Source organism: Lissotriton helveticus, chromosome 7 (genome assembly GCF_964261635.1).
Source record: "Lissotriton helveticus chromosome 7, aLisHel1.1, whole genome shotgun sequence".
In the NCBI taxonomy this organism is placed as follows: domain Eukaryota; kingdom Metazoa; phylum Chordata; class Amphibia; order Caudata; family Salamandridae; genus Lissotriton; species Lissotriton helveticus.
This window is the reverse complement of record NC_136068.1, coordinates 419,198,248-419,219,826: the sequence shown is the minus strand read 5'-3', so window position 1 is coordinate 419,219,826 and position 21,579 is coordinate 419,198,248. Positions and strand designations below refer to the sequence as shown.

Genomic DNA, 21,579 nt, shown 5'->3' with positions numbered 1-21,579 from the left:
TTTCTGACAGCTCTGCCTCACCCTACCTGGTTGAGGCATTCTAGCAGGTCATTTTAACCTCTCCGAAAGGCACTTAATTGCCCTGTGGAGCCAATATGTTTCAGACTGTGCTCCTGGCACCTATAGACCTTGTATGGCTCCTGTCTTGCCTAAAGACTTTAACGTTGTTGCCTCTGAACTAGAAACGAGTCAAGAGGCCTACTTCTACCATAATTCCGGCATGGCAGTCCTAGCAATGTTCTCCCTGGACCGATCTATGCGCTTTGGCCAGTTGTAGGATTCTCTTTACTGATCTGTTTCTTAAAACTTCCAGAAAACAAATAGCTGATTAGTTGGTTGAAGCACAAATACTGCTTATCAAAAGATTAGACCTTGGTGTTTACATTTAGGTACATTTAGTATTGTCACAGAAATAATACTGTTCGAGGCATATGAGTTGCAGATTACACACTATACATAGATGGCCACCTAGTGTTGGGCCCGGATGTTTGCAGTTTGTTTTGTTGTAGAAAAGTCTTTGGAAGTCATGGGATAGGTGACTCCTCCTTTGGATGATACTGCGCATGGGCATCAACTCCATCCCCAGATTGTTTTTTTCCGCCACCGGGCTCAGATGTGTTTCCAGCGCTCTGTGTTGGAACCGATTTCCTTCGGCGCGCAATCCTCACCAACTTACAGAACTTAAGTTTCGAACGCTTTTCCATTCGACGCTACTCTTCAACACCGAAAACTTCGATTCCGGTCGTCGTCGACGGCCTCCGGGCCTAACTAGGCCTCGACACCAGGTCATGGAAAGGACGTCATTTAAAAAGTGTCCTCAATGTGGGTCGAAGTTTCCCCACACCGACCTTCATGAACTGTGTAACCTTTGCCTCTCCCTGGAGCACGAGGCCAGAGACTTTTCCACTTGTGCCTCTTTCCACTCCAAGAAGACTATCCAGGACCGAAGAGCGAGGCGAACAATGGCTCGATCTTCAGCTTCCATTCCGGACGACATCTTCGAGAAAGGCGTCAATGTTCCACAACAACACGACATCGACAGCAATTCCGAGGCAGAAGACTCCGAAGTCGAGGACATCACTCCAGCACAACGGGTCGTAAGTAAGACTGTCGACCCCGACCCTTCCTCGACACACCCAAAGAAGGCCCCGGTCACACCCTCGCCCTAGGGCTCGGGTGCACACCGACAGACTGCTTCTACTGCCCCACCTTCGGGCCCGGCTAAGAAGCTAATGAAGCCTTCAGGTGATTCGGGCTCGAGTCTGCCTTCGCACGGTGCCGGCGCACACTTACTGGCACTGAAAAAGACAACTTCACCAGCCACGCCGACATCCAAACCATCGGCGCCGAAACATACCACTACTCCTTTGGGACCGAAACCCAGGTCGGAACCAAGCAAACCCGCTTCGGATTCCAAAAAACCATCGGAACCGAAAAACCCATCGGATCCAAATAACATACCGGAACCGAAAAAAACATAAAGGACTTACGTTATCCAGATCCTGCTCAAAAGAGTCTAGCTAAAGATCCAATCACTGGACAGATGATTTTGGCTTAAAAAAAACGACCACTGGACACACCAGCTCCAGCTCCGCATTCAAAGAAAGACATGGATACCTCTCACTTAAGACTGCCTTCCCCTTCTCTTTCACCTGTACCATCACCACATCCTCCCATACCACAACATTCCCCAGCATCCTCTATCATACCAGACGATGACAACAGGGATGATAGCACTGATGACATGGGGGTAACATGCCTGATCCAGCTACTCCTACAGGATCACCTGACCCGTGGGATGATTATAACACTCCAGATGTCCCAAATGTCCCTCAGGATGACCTATACCCCTCAAGGCCTTCCCCACCAGAAGACACTGTGGGATTCAATCAATTAATTCACAGGGCTGCGCAATATCATGTGGTAGACATGCATACAAACCCTGTAGATGAAGACTTCTTAATAGATACCTTTGATAGTGCACAAAGGTCCTCATCCATTTTACCAATGCTTAAAGAAGTGATTAACCATGCTCCTGAAGTCCTCAAAGACCCAGTCAGAACTCGGGTCATTAATAAGCATGGGCGGATTTTGCGGATTCGCAATCCGCGAATTTGCGTATTTGCGTATTGCAAAAATCCGCAAAATCCGCGAATTCTCGCGGATTTGCGTATTTTTTTGGGGGGTGTGTGTTCGCACGGGTTTCTGCTAGTTCGCGAGGGTTTTGTACAATTTCGCAAATTGCGAACTTACTTGTCGGGTCGCCAGTTTTGCGAACTTGTTGTTTCTACGTGCCCAGCCTGTTTGCAAGGCCTTCTTCATCACTGCCACCCTCTGTCACCACTGGCACTCTCTTTGGTCACCCATGCCATCCTCTGGCTCACCCATGTCACCCTCTGTGTCATCACAGCACCCTCTGGTTCACCAGTGTACATTATTGGGGCAAAGCAAAGCACTGCCATCCTCCGTCAACACTGGCACTCTGGTTCACCCATGCCACCCTCTGGCTGGCACACCCATGCCACCCTCGGTGTCATCACAGCACCCTCTGATTGACCAGTGTACATTATTGGGGCAAAGCAAAGCACTGCCATCCTCTGTCAACACTGGCACTCTGGTTCACCCATGCCACCCTCTGGCTGGCACACCCAAGCCACCCTCGGTGTCATCACAGCACCCTCTGATTGACCAGTGAGTGTACATTATTGTGGCAAAGCCAAGCACACCTGCTAAGTGCTTTAAGTTTTGCAAACAACAACACCTGCCCTGCCCCAACTGACATTAATGAAGGCTGGCACCTGCTTGTCTGCTCCCTTTCCTTTTTGTTGCAATAACAGGATGCAATGGCATACTTGTAACTATTCTGTGACTGTCAGAGCAGGGTCACACAATAGTTGCAAGTAGGCAACCGGATTCTGGAGGGCCCCTTCAGGAAGCACTACAGGTAAATGGTTACAAATGATGAGCTCGAACTTTTGCACCTGCTCGTTGGTTTTGCTTTTGCAAAACTCGTTTTTCGGTAATTTCGCCCTATTCGCGAGGCACGGCGTCGTGCGAAATCGACCGTGGAAGCCGCAAACTCGTGCGAGTTACCCCAAGGTTGAGTATGGGCGCCGCCATTTTGTTTGCGTGACGTATTTCCGTTTCCGCCCGCTATGTGTAATCTCGCGCGATGAGCGCCTTGCGAATACAAGTTCGCACGAGTTCGCGAGAGAAATCGCGTGCGAACTTACTTACACGCACGTGTTCGGGCGGCCATCTTGTTTTTCATTCATTCCTATGTGTCTGGGCATGGTGTTTCTGTCCACTGTATATCTCTGCCATCCTTTGCTTGTTTTATTTTTTTTTTGATCTATTAAACTTTTTTTCTATCCCTCTTGTTTTCTAGGTCTATATTTTTGTGTTTTAGTCTACTTTTGTTTACTTTTCAACTACTTTTTTAAACTTTTATTTCCTTCTTCTCTACTCTTATTCTTTTTCATTTTATCTCCTTACCTGCCCAGAACATGGTGAAGACAGCAGTCAAGCTGCCCAAGACGGGCGCCGCAGCCCGTGCCCGGCTCCCGTGTGGCCGCTTGAGGGCGGAAATGGTGGTGCCCCGGGAGATCTTCATTCCTGAGGAGGTGGGCTCACTGGTTTATTATGTGCAGCGCCGTCTCCCCAGGACCATCGCGGCAGGCGGCAGGATTGCTGCCGGTTACACCAACAGCCAGGAGCGACGGAAGCGGTGGGGGCAGGTGTGCCGGGCCCTTTTTAACATCACCGGGGTCCATCGCACCTATAATCAGGTGACCCACCGCTGGACCGATATCCTGGACCGGGAGCACGACCTGCTCGACCTGCTGGGAGTGGAGGTCCCCGGGCTTGGTGAGTAGTAGTAGCAATTTTTTCATCACTCGTCACTACTCTGTTTTTTCTCCTGCTCTGTGTGTTATATAATATTGCAAATGTTTGCTTTAACTTTTTTACAAAGAGCAATAATGCTGCTGATTACATTGATAGGAGAGGTAAATTAATATTTCAAAATCTTCTGTGCATTTCAGGTGCACTGCTCTCCTTCTCTGTGGCGGTGCCACGGCTTATTTGTTTTCTATTTTGTGTTCATTTATTTGGGCTGAGTAATGTACTATGAGTGTACTTTACAGAACTGCGTAATGCTAGACACAAAGGGGCAGATTTACAAGCCCCTTGCGCCACGTTTACGCTGCCTTACCTGACGCACAGCGACATAAACGTGGCGCATCCCTGCGAGTCATGTACAACGTGATGCATCTAGGGAGATGCGCCACGTTAAGACCTGGGCCTGCGCCACAATGGGAGCGTTCCCACGCAGGGGGAGGGGGGGGGGTGGCGGTCAGGCAGATGTGTGCCTCGCAAAAGTGCCTACGTGAAATCTACAAGATTTAACGCAGGCACTTCCGCGACGCTGCTACGTCAATTCTTTATGCCTGCTTGCTTGAAGCAGGCGTAAGGACTGATGCGGTATGTTGAGTATTGGGCAGCCCTGAGCATTGCTAGAGTTGCATCGCGCCTGCGACGCGACTCTAGAGATGCACCCCTCTTTCGTCACGAGATGCGTCACGCATCTGCCTACCCTTGCGCCAGGGTTTGCCGCATTGTAATTGCGGCGCATCTGCCGTGACGCAAGGTTAGTTTTGCGTTACGCATTTGTTCTGGTGCACATCTGGAGGTGTCCAGCTCAGAACTCGTAAGTATGCCCCTAAGTGTCAGATTAGCAATTACCTGCGCATCCCTGCAAAGTGTGAGGCACGCCAGCACCACCCATGGTGCGCCGTATTTTCAATGCGGCACGCCATGGTGCCAAAACGTCACCGAAGCGTTACGCATCGGTGCCGTAAAGGCGGCTCATTGATGGAGTTGCGTTGCAACGATGGCGCAGCTCCAGCAATGCTGCGTCAAGCCGTAAGTCTGCTTCATGCAGGCGCAGGGTTTCAGTGACGCATCATTGTCCTAAATGACTGATTGAAATGTTATCTATTCCCCATAGCCACTTTTAGCATGCGTTCCTGCGCAGGAACGCCCTCCCTTGCGCTGGAACGCTCCCTTATGGCGCAGGGCTTTAGAATGGGATGCATCTCCCATATGCGTCACGTTGTTAATATACGCCACACCATGGCGCCTCTCTTGTTGTGGCGCTGCGTCACAAAAGTGACGCAAGAACGGAGCTAAAGAGCTGCAAGGGGCTTGTAAATCTGCCCCTAGAGTAGAGGCTCAGGTGCAGTCCTTCCTTTGTAGCCCTCTTTTTGGCTGAAATAGTTGGTTCTTGTTCTTTCTAAATGTTTGATTTGGTTGACAAGGACATCGACACGCAGCAATCATCAATTTTTTCTGTTCTTTCTTTCATGTTGTACGTCAGGTCCGCCCAGGGGCAAGCGGACAGAAACAGTGGATGCAGTGGCTCCAAAGGAGGAGGATGCAGGCCAGGGCGGCGAGTGCTCCTTTGCTGGCCCCAGTAAGTTTTCATTTAAATATAGAGGACCTATTGTTGTCCAAGCGTTCCTAATTTAATTTTTTCGAAACAGTGTTTAGATAGGAGCAAAATCAATAATACTACTGTTGCAGGGACAATTCTCCACAAACCAAACTATGGACACCAAAGACCAGAGTCATAATATTTCAGAGTGGTGGGTTTGGCACACTGTATAAACCTGGTAGTGTCAGCGGCACGGACTCCTCCTTGCAAAAATTACAAAACCTTTCGCTCAGTCACTCTAGTCTGGAGGACCAAAAACCACAGAGTCTATTCAAGTTTAAAAGCTTTATTAAAAGTAAAAGTAAACACATATATTAAAATAAAGTTAGCTGGAAAAGGAAAAGTGCTTGGTGCTGAGTTGATGAGTAATGGAACACATTTCTTGTGGTCGAGCCGAGCTTTCAACTGGTTTAGTTGATGTTGCTCTTGTCCGTAGAAGTCCAGCGTCTGTCTGTTCAGAGAAAAATGGTGTGTGTTAAAATTAAGCAAGCATTCATCAATTGTGACAAAAAAAAGCAGCAAGACAACAGCCTTCCCTGGAAGGAGGGACATTTTTACTTTAGACTAGAGTAGACAGTCAATTATTTTTTCTGTTGTTTTCAAATTTCTTCCTTCCTAAACCAAATACTAGTGAGTGGTGTAATCTAACAGTCTTAAATATATTTTTTAGGTGGAACATCTGGTGGCGGGGCCAGCTCAGACGTGATCGTGATCGACTCCGAGTCTGAGGACTACTCTGTGGAGGATGCGGCGCCAGAGAACAATCAGACTGTGAGGAAGGAGACGGTGGCGGTGGCGAGTACAGGTAAGCTGGATCATGGTACTATCTGACTCTTAGATAGCATATGATGTGTATCCAGTGCTGGCCCAGTGACAAATTACAATATGGTAATTACAGCAGGCTGGGACCGACAGACAGATAGAGGCAGAGAGAGAGGAAGACAGAAGGAGAGAGAGAGAGAGAGGGAGGGAGCCAGAGGGAGGGTGAGGGAGGGAGACAGAGAGAGAGAGACAGCGAGGTAGAGGGAGACACAGGGAGACAGAAAGAGGGAGACAGAGAGCGAGAGAGAGAGGGAAACAGACATATCGCCTGGGCCTGGTGCAGATGATACGGTTGCTGGTGTGGTTAACGGCTCAGAGGAAAAGTCACTCACTTCTGCCAGATCTCTTTAATATGAAAAAGCACCAAACCATAAGCGCCCCACCTTGCCCCTCCATGCAGACGCCCATGATACTGGCCTGAATAGATTTGTACTGCGCTGGCTAGTTGCTAGTTGTACTGTGACACAACTTCCTGCTGAATCATTTTGTGTTAATCATATTTTTAAAGAGCATTCGTTACAGATTATGTCTTTCTTTCTTCTATAGTTGGTAATACTAAAACTGCAAAACCGAGCAGGAGTATGCTGGCTGTACTGGCCCGGCAACGGAGGCTGGATGCCACTGTTGCGCAATATCGCCGGCTGGTGGAAATGGAGGGGGACGACACGCACTCAAGTGCATCAAATGTTACATCTTCTGCATCCTCCTCCATGACCCCACGTTCTGCCGGTAAGCGCAGTGCTCCAGCCAACCAGAGCCGTGCTGGAAGACGCCACCGCCGAGCAGCAAAGGCTGCACCTCCTCACAGTACTGTAAAGGCTCGCTTGCGCCGTGCACTCCGCAGAGTGTCCAACCTGGAGGCGGAGATCAAGAAATGGGAGGAGTACAAAAAGGTGATGGAGGGCCTCCGCTTAGATCACGCCATGCTCCGGGAGGAGTACGATGCCCTGGCCCTAAGGCATGATGCCCTGGAGGCCAAAGTGAACAACCTGCATCTGTAGAGTGTCCCTTGCCCCTTTTTTAGAGACTTTTGGGGGTTGGAATTGGGAGTTGGGTTTTTTGGGGACTTTTGATGGACTATTTATTTGGGGTTAGGGAGGGTCTTGCGGGAGATTATTTTGTTAGGGATATAAATATACTTTTTCAAACTTTATCTGAGCATACCTGTTTTGTACTACTTTTGAGCCTGGTGGGTGGTGGTTTTGCAGTAAGTTCGTTTTACTGAACACTGTCATCGTGTTGGTTCACGTGTAATAGGCCAAATGTTTTCCAAAGTAAATGCCTGTCACAGAGTTTGTTAATTCAAGAGCCCTAGGACTTTACTGCTAGTACCACTGTCACTCTCTCGCCTCTCCGAATACTCCATTATACTACCTCCCATCCAAACGCTTACCTTACCTGTAATTTGTGTTTGAGGGCTGGCTCCACCTGGAATTCACAGTGTCCTAAGGCGTTCTGCAGCAGGGCCCCAACTAGAGTTTCCCGGCGTGGATTTTCTGCAAAACAAAAGCAATCAACATTAGAAATGTGGCAGCGGTGCTCACACAACCCAAAAACCTAGAAGCCCCACAGACAGCACCCCTGAGACAGGCAAGCGAGCAATAATAACGCCTAAACGTTCACGTGTAATAGGCCAAATGTTTTCCAAAGTAAATGCCTGTCACAGAGTTTGTTAATTCAAGAGCCCTAGGACTTTACTGCTAGTACCACTGTCACTCTCTCGCCTCTCCGAATACTCCATTATACTACCTCCCATCCAAACGCTTACCTTACCTGTAATTTGTGTTTGAGGGCTGGCTCCACCTGGAATTCACAGTGTCCTAAGGCGTTCTGCAGCAGGGCCCCAATTGGAGTTTCCCGGCGTGGATTTTCTGCAAAACAAAAGCAATCAACATTAGAAATGTGGCAGCGGTGCTCACACAACCCAAAAACCTAGAAGCCCCACAGACAGCACCCCTGAGACAGGCAAGCGAGCAATAATAACGCCTAAACGTTCACGTGTAATAGGCCAAATGTTTTCCAAAGTAAATGCCTGTCACAGAGTTTGTTAATTCAAGAGCCCTAGGACTTTACTGCTAGTACCACTGTCACTCTCTCGCCTCTCCGAATACTCCATTATACTACCTCCCATCCAAACGCTTATCTTACCTGTAATTTGTGTTTGAGGGCTGGCTCCACCTGGAATTCACAGTGTCCTAAGGCGTTGGGGGACTCGTCAACGTAAGTTTCTTCATTGTGCAGAATCCAGGCATCAGCATTATGGGTAATGGATAGGGTGAGTCTGGAGGAGGAGGACTCAGGATAGACGACCAGGACTGAGTTCTTGTCAACTAACTGTTGTGAACCTGAGGAATGCTGCGGCATCAAAATCAAGACAGTTCTGTTGATGGGCTTGTTGTTTTATTGGTTGATTACAGTTTAGTTGGGAATGTGATGAAGCACTTGCTAAAGAAAGACAGACACACAGGAATAAAAGTGAATAAGGAGGACTAAATTTACAATTAATAAATGATTGACTCATTTTCAGAACTCGCTGTCAGGGAAGCAGAACTCGTCCTCATACTCTGCTAAATCATCAGTCGGGGTTACTTCTGGTAACTGAGGAGAACTTTCCTCAGGTAGGTCGGTGTCCTCTTCTTCCTGCGTGGATTCTCGTACTCTGTAATCTGGTGGTATGAAGTGCTGGTTCATCTTTATCAAGGTGAGCCGCTCCACATTTGCGGGCAAGAGGCGGGACCTTTTGGAAGTCACAATGCCACCAGCAGAACTAAAAACACGTTCTGAGGACACGCTTGCGAGTGGGCAAGACAAGTAATTGATAGCCAGGTTGGTGAGCTCTCGCCATATTTTTCTTTTCCCATGCCAATACGCCAATGGGTCCTCAGTAATATTGACCTCTGTCGAGTCATCCAGATAGGCCTGCACCATTGAAAGAATGTCCTCCCGGATTCCTGTACTTTGCACTTCTGTGTCCTTTCTAGGACAAGGAAACCCTAGCTGAGTTAGCCAACCCGCTTCAGACATATCGCCTGGGCCTGGTGCAGATGATACGGTTGCTGGTGTGGTTAACGGCTCAGAGGAAAAGACACTCACTTCTGCCACAGGCACAGATGCAGAAGTGCTTTTTTGGGACGCCTGATGGCCTGCTGATTCACTAGTAGTACTGTCTTCTCCTACAGTTTCCTTCCGCTCTCTTTCAAAACGAATGGCTGACTGAGCTAGCCAACCTTTGTACTCTGTAACATCCGATGTTTCAAAAGGAATTATTACTTTGCCAAACAATGGCTTTTTGTAACGTGGATCCAGAATAGTAGCACAAATGTAGTGCTGTTGTTTCTTGATTTTTACAAGCCGTTCATTGCTAACTAGGCGTTGTAATAATCTCTGCGCCAACTCATGTGCTTCGTTCTTTCCAACGTCCTTTAATTGTGAAGACACCACCTTGACTTGGTGCTCGAGCTTCAGCAACAATGGGATAGCTTTGCTCAAAGAACAGTCCTCCCTGCTGACGTCACGCGTGAAGACCTCAAAAGGACGAAGCATGTCTGTCAGGCTTTTAACTAGCTGCCATTGCTCCACCGCTAGCATCATTTCTGTCGTATCACCACCCAGGTTGTAGAAATACTCATTGACTACTGGAAACAGCTCATGCAGACGCTCAAGCATGTAGAAGGTTGAGTTCCAACGTGTTGCCACCTCCTGGATAAGTGCTTTCACTGGCATTCTACGTTCATTTTGCTTGCGCCTCAGCTCCTTCCGGGCCTTAAAAGAATGGTTGAAATGTGTGCATATTCTTCTGCAGATGGTCAGTGTTTTGTCGACTGCAAGTTCTTTTTTCAAAACATTTTGCACAACAAGGTTGATACAGTGCGCCAAACACGGCACTCTGAAATAGAAACCGGCCCTAACTACATTGCTCCCATTATCTGTAGAAACATAACCAACCTTGCAATTTCTTGGGGGCAGCCATTGCGAGACCTTTTTGTTAAAGTCAGCCAAAATGTTGACTGCAGTATGACTTTTCTCCATGCCAAACATGGCTAATGTTGCATGTTTACGAGCACCCTTAAAAATCTCGACCAAGTCACCACCTGCATTTATCTGTTTTATAACCCCTGAAAAAGAGACCCAGTGTGCAGTGATGCACATGTAATCAAGGGCTTGGCAACTGGTCCACATGTCTGTTGTCAGGTGTATAGTGTGAACAGCACTCTTCTGCAAAGCTGCCCCCACCAACTCAAGCACCTCTTTATGTAGTGCTGGAACAGCAACCCTGGCAAAATAGAACCGGCTAGGAACCTTCCATTTAGGGGCCAATGTTGCCACGAGTTCAAGGAAACCCACACCTTCGACAAACGAAAAAGGGAGAAGGTCCACCGCTAGCATTTTAGCCAGCTTAGTGTTATACAGGCGTACAGTTGGGTGGTTGCGTTGAAATTGCACATCTGAGGAGAACATGGCTGAAATGGTGCGCTGGACAAATTTACGGGATGATGCTGATGCCTTCTTCGACCCACTTCTGATCAGTGTTGACATTTTCCGCATTGGTGTGTCTCCCAGACTCTGTGTGCCTCCTATGTGTTCCGGAGGGTGTGGTGCTGCCAGGGGTACTGGGTGCAACCGGACACATGTCTGACGCTTCTTCTACCTCCCCGTCATCTTCAGATGAAACACCTAGTATGGGTATATTTTGGCCACTTGCCCTTTGGGATCGCTTTCCCTTGACGTTTGCTAGGTGCGGAAACCATTCGACAGCGTGCTTTCTTTCAAGATGACCTATCTGGCCTCCGGTTCCATAGTTGGTACCAGTCTTACCACGGCTAACGCTAGTCTAACAAATGCAATAAACGGCTATGTTATCATACTTTTCATGGACACTAAAAAAGTTCCAAACTGGGGACTGGAAACTTCTGGTTTTGCCGCACGAGGTGATACTGCTGCCAATGCCAGATGAAGCAGTGGTGGATGAGCCTTGCAGACATCTACTGGGTTGTGCAATTATTGCAGCAACCTTACTTGAGGGAGTCGAGCTGGATGGAGTCCCCCTCTGGGGAGAAAATATGGGAGCTGTAGGTTTTGTTGAACTTGTTGTACTACTTGACTGCGTTGGTGGTGCTACCAGTGGCACGTCGCCAGGGTCACGCTCAGCATGACGTCGGGATAGGGTATAAATGTCTGTCTGCTGCATGGCCGGTGTGGCTGGACTGACATGTGTGATGACTAGGTCATTGCTGTCATCCTGTTCAACAACATCAGAATGCACCACTTCATCAAGTCCGACGTTCGGATCCATAAGTATGAGCTTTCCGGGGCCCTTCCTTTTAACATTTGATACCTTTCGCAGCTCATGGTGTGCCTCCCTCTCAGACGTCGGAGATGGTTGCCAATCTAGATCCAGATCATCATCTGATGGAGCGGGGCTTGAAGAGGAACTTCTCCACACCCTCCATGATCTTTTCCTTGCTGGGGAGCTGGGAGAAAATGAATCATCAGGAGGAGTGGCTTCGTCTTCCTGACATGATACCCCGGCTCCAAAGTCGATTTCCTCCTGTGCCCCTACTTCTGGAAGAACAACCATTGTGGCACTTGCACCGCTCCATGCGCCGCTACATGGGCATCTTCACTGACCTCTACTTGCAAGTCTCCATGGACCTCTCCTTCTCGGTCTTCTCCTTCTCGGCCTTCTCCTTCTCGGCCTTCTCCTTCTCGGCCTTCTCCTTCTCGGCCTTCTCCTTCTCGGCCTTCTCCTTCTCCTTCTCGGCCTTCTCCTTCTCCTTCTCGGCCTTCTCCTTCTCGACCTTCTCCTTCTCGGCCAGCTCCTTCACGGCCAGCTCCTTCACAGCCAGCTCCTTCTCGGACAGCTCCTTCTCGGACAGCTCCTTCTCGGACAGCTCCTTGCGCATGTACTTCTGCTTGTACTAGTAGCCCATGCAGTTGTTGTTGCGGCTTTGGTTGTTGAATAGTACTTGTGAGATGAGTTACAACCTGTGTTGATGGTGTGCTGCTACTTTCTTGCGATGAACCAACATCACTGGTCGTTGGTGATTCAACAACTAAACAGGCTACCTGTGCAGCACTCATGGTGGGCCTTTGTTTTTTTTGTTGTTTTCCCCCAAAAAATTTATTGGTTGAGCCACCAGTCTCCTTGGTAAGTGGTGCCACTTGCTTCTTCTTCTCCTTAGTAGAGACATCTTTCTTGCAAGAGGACCCACGGGCACCTCTTTTTGGAGCCATCTTCTTCAGATGTCGGAACAACAGGCCGCAGCAGGACTTCTTCCTGGCACTGATGCTCAACGATGATGCGGAGTTTTGTGCACCTAAAAGCAAACGAAGATAGAGGAACATCAGTAAATATATGTTGCATATGTAGCGCTTCAATAAACAGTTTGCAAGTAGGCATTTATGAATACACACGTGCACACCACACAATATGGAAATTTCAAAATTAGGATTTGCTAAATTTTTGGGAAACAGGAATTTAACATTGATCCAAGAGAGCACACACAGAGAGGGTTGTACTTTCATGTACCCCTGACTCCGCCTGGGCACAATGGGTGAAAGCAAGGCACAATGGGTGCAGGCCTATGTCTCAAAGCTCACTGCCTGCCTTCAAAATGGCCGGTTGACCCCCCCCATCCACATGGCCAGGACCATGCCTCAAAATGGCCACCACCAACATAGCCAGCCCCCAACCCCTACTCCAAAAAGTCAAAAAACACAACACAAATCAAATCACCACAATCCAATGCCATCCATCAAGTTTCAGAAGGCTTATGCTGCCTGCTGGTGGTTTTCCGGTGCAAAATTGCAATTTTTACAATTTCGCGAGTGCAAGATTGTTGCTTCACGGCGCGAACGTGGCGAAAAACCAGCAAAATCCACGAACAGACCGATTCTGGGCCCCCTGGGCATAATGGATGACATCAGAGCACACTGGGTGCAGGCCTATGGCACAAAGCACACAAACTGGCTTAAAAATGGCCCCTAGACCCCCACCCACACGGGACCAGGCAATAAAATGGCCCCCACCCACATAGTAAGCCCCCAACACCACCCCAAAAAGTCGTAAAACACACAAAAATCACCACAATCCAATGCCATCCATGCCCTGGCCAGAATCATGTTAAAAAAAAAAATCAACAAAACAGTTGTATCATGCATGCACCCATAACTAAGCCTGGTGGTTTTCAATTCATGTGCAGAATTGTAATTTTTAAAATTTCGCGAGTGCAAGATTGTTGCTGCGCGGGACACGAGCAGTGCGAACACAAGCAAAAACATCCTCAGCTCGCGAACTTGCAGATTTCCCCCCCAAAAAAGTAGAAAAAAAGCAACACACACAAAAATCACCACAAACAAACAACATCAACTTACTTCTTTGTGAAATCAAATTTCGAATCCAAAAGTAATCCAAAAGGCCTCAAATCCAAATATCCAGCAGCAACCACAAAAAGTAATCCTTCCCAGTCAAGATCGAAATCAAAGTGGCCAGGAAATGGAGGAGCTTGCTGGACAGGAACAGGAAGTTGGAGACTGGGCCACTTCCTTTACCCCTCCCCTTGTAATTTTTGTACTTTCGCGAGTGCGAGATTGTTGCTGCCCGCGCCGCGGACCACGAGCAGTGCGAACACAAGCAAAAAATCCGCTTCGTGCGGATTTGCGTATTCTCGCCACATCCGCGAGAGTTCGCGGATTGCGGATTCTCCGAAAATACGAAAAATCCGCGAGCGTAACGGATTTTACGCCCATTGTGGTAAATAAATAATTAATTACCTGATCTATTTTTGACTATAATCGATAAACGGTTAGCTCAATAAATAAGAGTCAAGATACGAGGTAGCTAGAGTATACAGGCTTTAATCAAGCATAAAAGGACTGGAACAGGACAGCCTGCATGGGAATGGGATGGCAGGGCCCGGCAGCTGCCGGGGCAGGATCTGGGAATGGCTAGCAAACTTTTAATAACAGTGCACAATATTTATAGTTAAACAAATACATTGTATTCAATACAGTAGGCGTAGCAGTAGGCGGAGTTTGTAGCAGTCGCGAAAGATAAGGGCAGAATGAGGTAACAAGAAGGCGTGTACAGGGCGTATACATAGACATGTGATGCAAACGTAACAGAATATGTCATAAAAGGGGCGGAAACATGGAGGGGGCTACCTGAGCAGCTGGGACCTCTAACCTAGTGGTGCGCGCAAACTGGCAATGACGTGTTACCAGGGAGAACTGGGGGGCTATGACTTCTGCGCTAGAAGAGGAGACGAAAGTCTGGAGTGTCAGAGCGACATGTACCTAAAGCCTATCTAGTATCTCGAGTTTAGGGAACATGTTGATAGAATCCAAAAGTTATCGGGGTAAAGGCTAACAGACACTAAGACTGGTGCATGCATAATCCTATATGTAGTGTGTGTGCGAGGAATATTCTATGAATATTAATACAGTATTTCTCTTACATGGAGACATAAAGGCTAGACCATGACGGAACTATTGATGCAATTCAGTAGCTTAGGAATGCAGAGAAGGAGGGCTGGACTGATAACTAGAATCATAACATACTCTTGGCAGACTAGGAGGCAGAGCCAGGCCGAGCCGGGCACTGCGAGGCATGAAAGTAAGCTAAGGGTCAGGGATACAGGTGGGGGCTGTATCGCTCCTCGGAGAGGGTTCAGGAAACAGGAGCTGAATCTGAGTCCGGGCCCTTTTGAGGCCTAGAAACGGGGATTTTTCAATGAATTAACGTGCACACTGTGAAACGTGGCAACATAACTTTACATAGGCCTAATATTCGTTGTATTCACGAAAACTGGAAACTGGCATACTAGAGATGGACACAACTGTAATTGCGTTTTTAATCGATCAGAGGGGGATACATGCATATCGATCATGCACATATGACATAACATGGGGAACACGTAGGCACACAGAACATGGCAAAATTTACTTTTCCACATTCCCTCCTTGTGCCCTACGTTTCCATTAGGAAACATCAATATTCATGATACCATCTATCATTTCATATAGCATCATTTGCTCGTCTCGAATTGTCTTGGAACGGGATTTAGGACTAGGAATACAAGAGGTAGCACAAATGCCGCAAATCGCAGGGCCACATTGTATACAGAGGCAGCAACTGAATATGATCATTACTGCAATACCTAGGAATGACAATACTTTCCATCCCCAGGCAGATATGATACTCCAGAGCCAACCGGACCATGTCCAGGTGCCTGGATTCTGGTGTAACTGATGGGCAATTTTGTGAAGTCTGGTTATAGCTGAATAAACAGACGGCGCGTTATTAGGAATGAAAATGCAGCAACTAGATCCGATGACTCTACATGCTCCTCCTCTATCGGCCAGTATGACGTCAAGAACGAGACGATTTTGGAGCACGACAAATCTCATAGCAGATTGCTCTTCGGTTAAGTTACCTAGAGCAGAAGTAGTCTCATTCACTACTGTTTCAAGGGTTCTGGTTAATCTACGTATTAGCTTACTATTCTGGACAGGGCCTATAAAGAAGAAGAAACCTTTATTAAAGTCTTGATATTGTTCTAGAGCAGTTTCAGTTTGATCGACAATTGGGGACTCAATCTCCCTTCTAGGTCTGACGTGTACTAGATGTGTGTTTCTGTGATAATCAGATGGGGCTAGAAAAACTGGTGGCAGGAGGAAGGCAATGTAACATGTTCCATCCCAATCGAGGGGCAGACGAACATATGCGGTCTGACCACAAACAAAATAAGAATGACGTGAGGCTTTGAAAATAGATTTCCCACTGTCACTATACTCGACAGTAGTAGTACAATCACTATGTCCTACATGTGCGGAACCATTATTTCTGACACATAATTCGCCTTTGACTGGTAGTACTGAAATAGCAGGTAAGTCTGGAGTAGTATCAGACTGAACATTCAGGACCATAAAATTCGAAGAATAATTACCTAAATTATAAACTTCATTTTCTAGATCTAACCCTGTTCTATGGGGGAGACCTTGCTTGTCTGGAAAACATGTTCTATTCAGAAGGGACATATCATTTGAAGATGACGTTAACATGGACCTTGCTCCACACGAACCATTATGTGAGAACGGATAAGGAAAGAGTGGTAGAACTCCCTTCGGTGTCTGGAAAGGGGGGAGTCGACCACACACCCAACAATTAGTAGCATTGCTGGTCTGGTGTGAATAATGCAACATTCTAATGAATGTATTATTCCTCATAGCAAGACGATAGGACAACTCGTGAGGAGGCAGATCACTAAATGTGTGCTCTACTGTAGCATTAGAAAACTTATTTACATGCGAAATTGGAAAACATAAATGCAATGCATAACTTGTGCAAGTAACCATCAAACTTAGAAACAATAGAAAACTTAGAAAAACGATACATCGGATAGAGTTTTGACTAACTCTCTCACTATGGGGGTCTATCTCATACATGTCAGAAACCTGTCTAACCGTTTCACCCGAGGGGGACTTAGACAATTAAACTGGCTGACTTATTTTACTAGACCGGAGCTTTAATTTATACTCCTGCTGCGGAGTTTTCTCGAACAGAGGAACTTTCAGTTCGGGATTGAGAATAATGTCTGATTTAGAGTCTGGTTTCAGGCAGTCTTTAATGATGGAACAGTCCTCGGAATTGTCATTAGAAGTCTTTTTTCGGATTCCATGAAATTTCTTGACATGCGACAGATGGACCCAACCCTTGCGGCCTTCCAACTTCACGGCCGTACGGGTGGTCAGAAGGACTAGTCTCGGCTCCTTCCAACGAGGCTCCAGCGGACTTGAACGATCAAAGTTCCTTATGAATACGAGGTCGCCTGGAATGACCTCATGCGGTTTTACTTCGGTATTGTCTGGAAATGCAGCGGCAACCTGTGAACGACAAGAGTGTAGGGCAGACATCAAGGAAGCTAGGTAATCTGTCAACATATTACTGGAAACCTCTGTAATACTGCGGGGTCTAGGTGTACCCCACATATTTGGGGGGCGGCGGAATACGACCTCATAAGGGGACAGACCTGATCTGGAGTGTGCGACCATGCGCATAAAGAATAGAGCAACTGGCAGGGCAACTAGCCAGTCTACACCTTTCTCTTTGCATACTTTGGCAATACGGATTTTCAGGGTCTGATTATGTCTCTCTACGAGACCGGCTGCTTCTGGATGGCGCACACAATGGAACTTCCACTGGTACCCTAACAAAAGGGAAACATGTTTCATGAGCTCAGATGAGAATGGCTGGCCGTTATCAGAATACACGACCCTAGGGAGTCCATAGCGGGGGAAGAATTCACGAACCAACTGCTTGGCAGTGGTCGCTGCTGTGTAATCTGGAACTGGATATGCTTCTGTCCACCTGGACAAAGCACATACAACTACGAGGACATACTTGAAACCTCGACATCGCTCCATCTGAATATAATCCATCTGGAGGACTTCAAAAGGGTGGTCAGGAGGTTGGAATCCACCTTGTTCCACCGGGACACTTTTACCTGGATTGAACTGGCAACATATCATACAAGTACGGACTTTCTGCTTGGCTGCAGCTCGTAAGTGCTTGTTGAACCAAAGGTTCTGTATACTATCTAACATGGCTTTTTCTCCTAGATGTGCTGGACTATGTGCGGTATTAATAATGACTTGAACCATAGAGTCGGGGAGAAACCATGTGGCTTTTCCCTTCGTCACCCATCCCTGATCTGTCTGGACCCCTCCTTGTTCGGACCATTTCTTGATTTCTTCGGGAGTGGCATGTAACTGTATGTCTATGACATCTTGTGTAGGGTCCTTAACTGTCATACAAGTAGTCTGTTCAGGAGTGGACGTCTGTGTCTTGTTAACTGGAATGTCTGGAGTCTGAGCTGTAAGCTTGGCTGTTCGATCTGCTAGATCGTTACCTTGGGAAATGATGTCAGTAACTTTCGTATGTGCCTTGCACTTCATGATAGCGATAGCTGTCGGTAAATGTATTGCATCTAACAGAGCTTGAATGAGGAGACCATGATGAATCTTGGTTCCATGAGAAGTCATGAAACCTCTCTCCTGCCAGAGCACTCCGAAGTCGTGTACAACTCCGAATGCGTAACGTGAGTCTGTATATATGTTTACTTTCAGGTTCTTGGCACGTATGCATGCTTGGGTCAGAGCAACTAGCTCTGCTGCTTGAGCAGACAGGGTGTCAATACGATGTGTTTCAATAACTTCTGTGTCAGTAGTCACTGCATACGCGGCTACTAGTTCTCCTGTACTAGTTCTCATACATGAACCATCCACATAAAGTGTCAGGTCGGGATTAGGTAATGCAATGTCTGTCAGGTCTTGTCTTGGCTTGGTCATAGTGTTAACAATTTCCACACAGTCATGTGTGGCAGAACTTGAAGTAACTGATGGTAACAGTGTAGCAGGATTTAGAACGTTGCAGCGTCTGATTTCTATGTGTGGCTGGAACAGTGTCAGTTCATAACCTGTTAAACGTGCAATTGTCAAGTGCTGAGTCTGTGTTCGGTTTAAAAGAACTTCCACGGAGTGTGGAACTTGTACTGTCAGGGAGTGTCCTAATACTATGGAATCACTTTGTCTGATAGCTAGAGCTGTGGCTGCAACTGACTTGAGGCACGCAGGCAACGCCTGGGCTACTGGATCTAATGTGCTCGAAAAATAAGCACAAGGCTTGTATTGTCCTGCTTGATCTTGTGTGAGAACAGATAATGCAGTACCATTACGTTCTGTGACAAAAAGTGTAAAAGGCTTACTATAGTTCGGTGTAGCTAGAACAGGTGCTTGGCATAAGGCTTTCTTTAACTCATTAAAACTAAGTGTATGTTCAGATGTCCAAGGGAGGACAGTCGATACGGCTGCCTCCTGTGTCGTTAACTGTATCAGTGGCTTGGCTAGAAATGCATATTGAGGAATCCATTGTCTGCAGTAAGAAGTGAGGCCAATAAAAGCACGTACCTCCTTCTGTGTCCTGGACTGTGGAAGACTCGCTATTAACTGGATACGGTCTGGTGTCAACTGCCTACCCCACTTGGACAGTAAGTGGCCTAAGTAGATCACTTGCTGGACACAGAATTGAAGCTTCGAAGGGGACACCTTGTGCCCCATCTCGGCTAGGAAATACAGGACTGTAAGTGACGCACGCTCGCAATCACGTTCAGAACGGGCTGTGATCAGTAGATCATCGACATACTGGAGCAGGGCAGTGTCAGTTGGCATGTGAATGTTGTCTAGTTGTCTTTTAAGAGCTTGACTGTAAATACTAGGACTTTCTGTGAAACCTTGAGGAGCTCGTGTGAATTTATAGCTCCTTCCATTTAAACAAAAACCGAAAAGGTACTGGCTGTCTGGATGAATGGGAACACTGAAAAATGCGTTCTTGAGGTCGATTATGGTGAAAAATGTAGCTTCAGAATCAATAGCTGTCAATAAGGAAGAAATATCTGGGACTACTGGATACTGGGGTATGATACATTTATTAAGTTCTCGAAGGTCAATCACTAATCGATATACTGGAGGTGCATTTGGATCAGTACGTTTCATGACTGGAATGATAGGAGAATTACATACATTGGAGTCAGTTTCTACAACCACTCCCTGAGCAATGAGCTCGTCAATAATTTTGGATAAGGCTGCTACAGCCTCAGGTGGCAATCTGTACTGTCTGATTCGTGGCAAGACTATACCTTGCTTGAGAGTCACACGATGGGGTGTGATTTGCATAAAACCTACATCAGTTGGACCTTGCGCCCATAAATGCTGCGGTACATTGGACAATCTTGGATCAAAATCTCGTAATACATAGTGACCTTTAAAATCCCTTAAAAACATACGTATTCCCTCCGGGGAACAGCAAATAACTGCACCTAATTCTTTCAATGTCTTAATGCCTAACAAATTTTCTGGACATGACTTCGTAAGTAACAAATCAGTAGTTCGGGACAATGGACCAACTTCTAGAGTAACTGGCTTTGATATCTCGTTTACAATAGGCTTTCCTGAAAAACCAAGGGAAACATTTCTAGAGCCTGAGAGCGGAGCCCCTGGAACCTCGTCATGACTGATAGTAGTCCTACTTGCCCCTGTATCAATCAGAAACTTTCTGTCTTTCCCTAATACTTGACTATGTACATAGGGACCCTCTTGATCTACAGGTATCTCGATGAGAGGCAAGCCTACCTCCCTCTCTAGGCTGTTTCATGAATACGGTTGATACTCTGGATACTCTGTCTGGGCATACTGGTACATCTGCTGTGTAACATGCTGTGTTGCAGCAATAGGCTGCGGTGCTGGAACTGTCTGTTGTGCATTCTGTGGTGGCTGAGAAGTCTGTGAAACTTGTTCTTGTCTAGACGGACGTGGTCTTTCTTTAGTTTTACCAGTGGCTATGTTGTGTTTTAGAACTGCACACTCGTTTATAAAATGACCTGGCTGTTTACAATAATTGCATGTCCCTTTAACGGGAGCTGCAGGATGACTGGCTTGATTCGGACCCCTCTTCTGACTGTCTTGTGGAACAGATTGTGCAACTAGTACTTTCATTTTCGTGTCTTTCATACGTCTCCTTTCGTGTTCTTGCTCTTCCCTGATTCTGTTCTGGTGGTACTGGAGCATCTGTAACATCTGTGACGGGGTACTAGCTTGCCAAGTACTTTCGACTTTCAAAACTCGATTTTTAACTTGTGGGCTTGAATTCTCGACTAGTTTAGTAACAAAAAGATGAGGGTATGACTCGCTACCTGTCTTCAGACCACTGTTGATAATGAAACATTTTTCGAATCTAGAATAAAAATCACTAGTGTCTTCATCCTGTTTCTGTTTACATGCTGAGATTGCATCCCAATCTTCCTTTTTCGTGGCTAATAATCTTGGCAAAACCTGAATCAATAACTCTGGTAATTCTTTACATTTGTCCCCAAGACCGGTACCTGGTACTCGTATTTTATCTTCAGCTTCCAGAGCTGTCCAATCAATCTTTTTCTCTCCCACCTCCCATTCTTTTTCCTTGAGTTTTTCATATACCCCTGCGGGCAACAGGACCTTTAATATTTTAATAATATCTGGATACGTGTATTCTCCCATACGAAGCATGTCTTTTAATTCTCGATGGAACCCTGCTGGATCTTTGTCGTGACAGGGAATTAATTTCTTCATCTCTAAGAGTTCCATCTTTGTGATAGGGGTGTAAACAAATACTCGTTGCATTTCACCATCCGGTGTCCTAACTGGATGTACTTCTCGTAACGGATGCTGTC

The 21,579-nt window shown here is 46.8% G+C and overlaps 1 protein-coding gene across 4 annotated transcripts in view; it reads left to right on the top strand.

Annotated features, from left to right (window-relative positions):
• RABEP2 (rabaptin, RAB GTPase binding effector protein 2) overlaps nucleotides 1–21,579 on the top strand; it is a 418,606-nt gene that overhangs the window by 76,298 nt on the left and 320,729 nt on the right. The window lies entirely within an intron of this gene.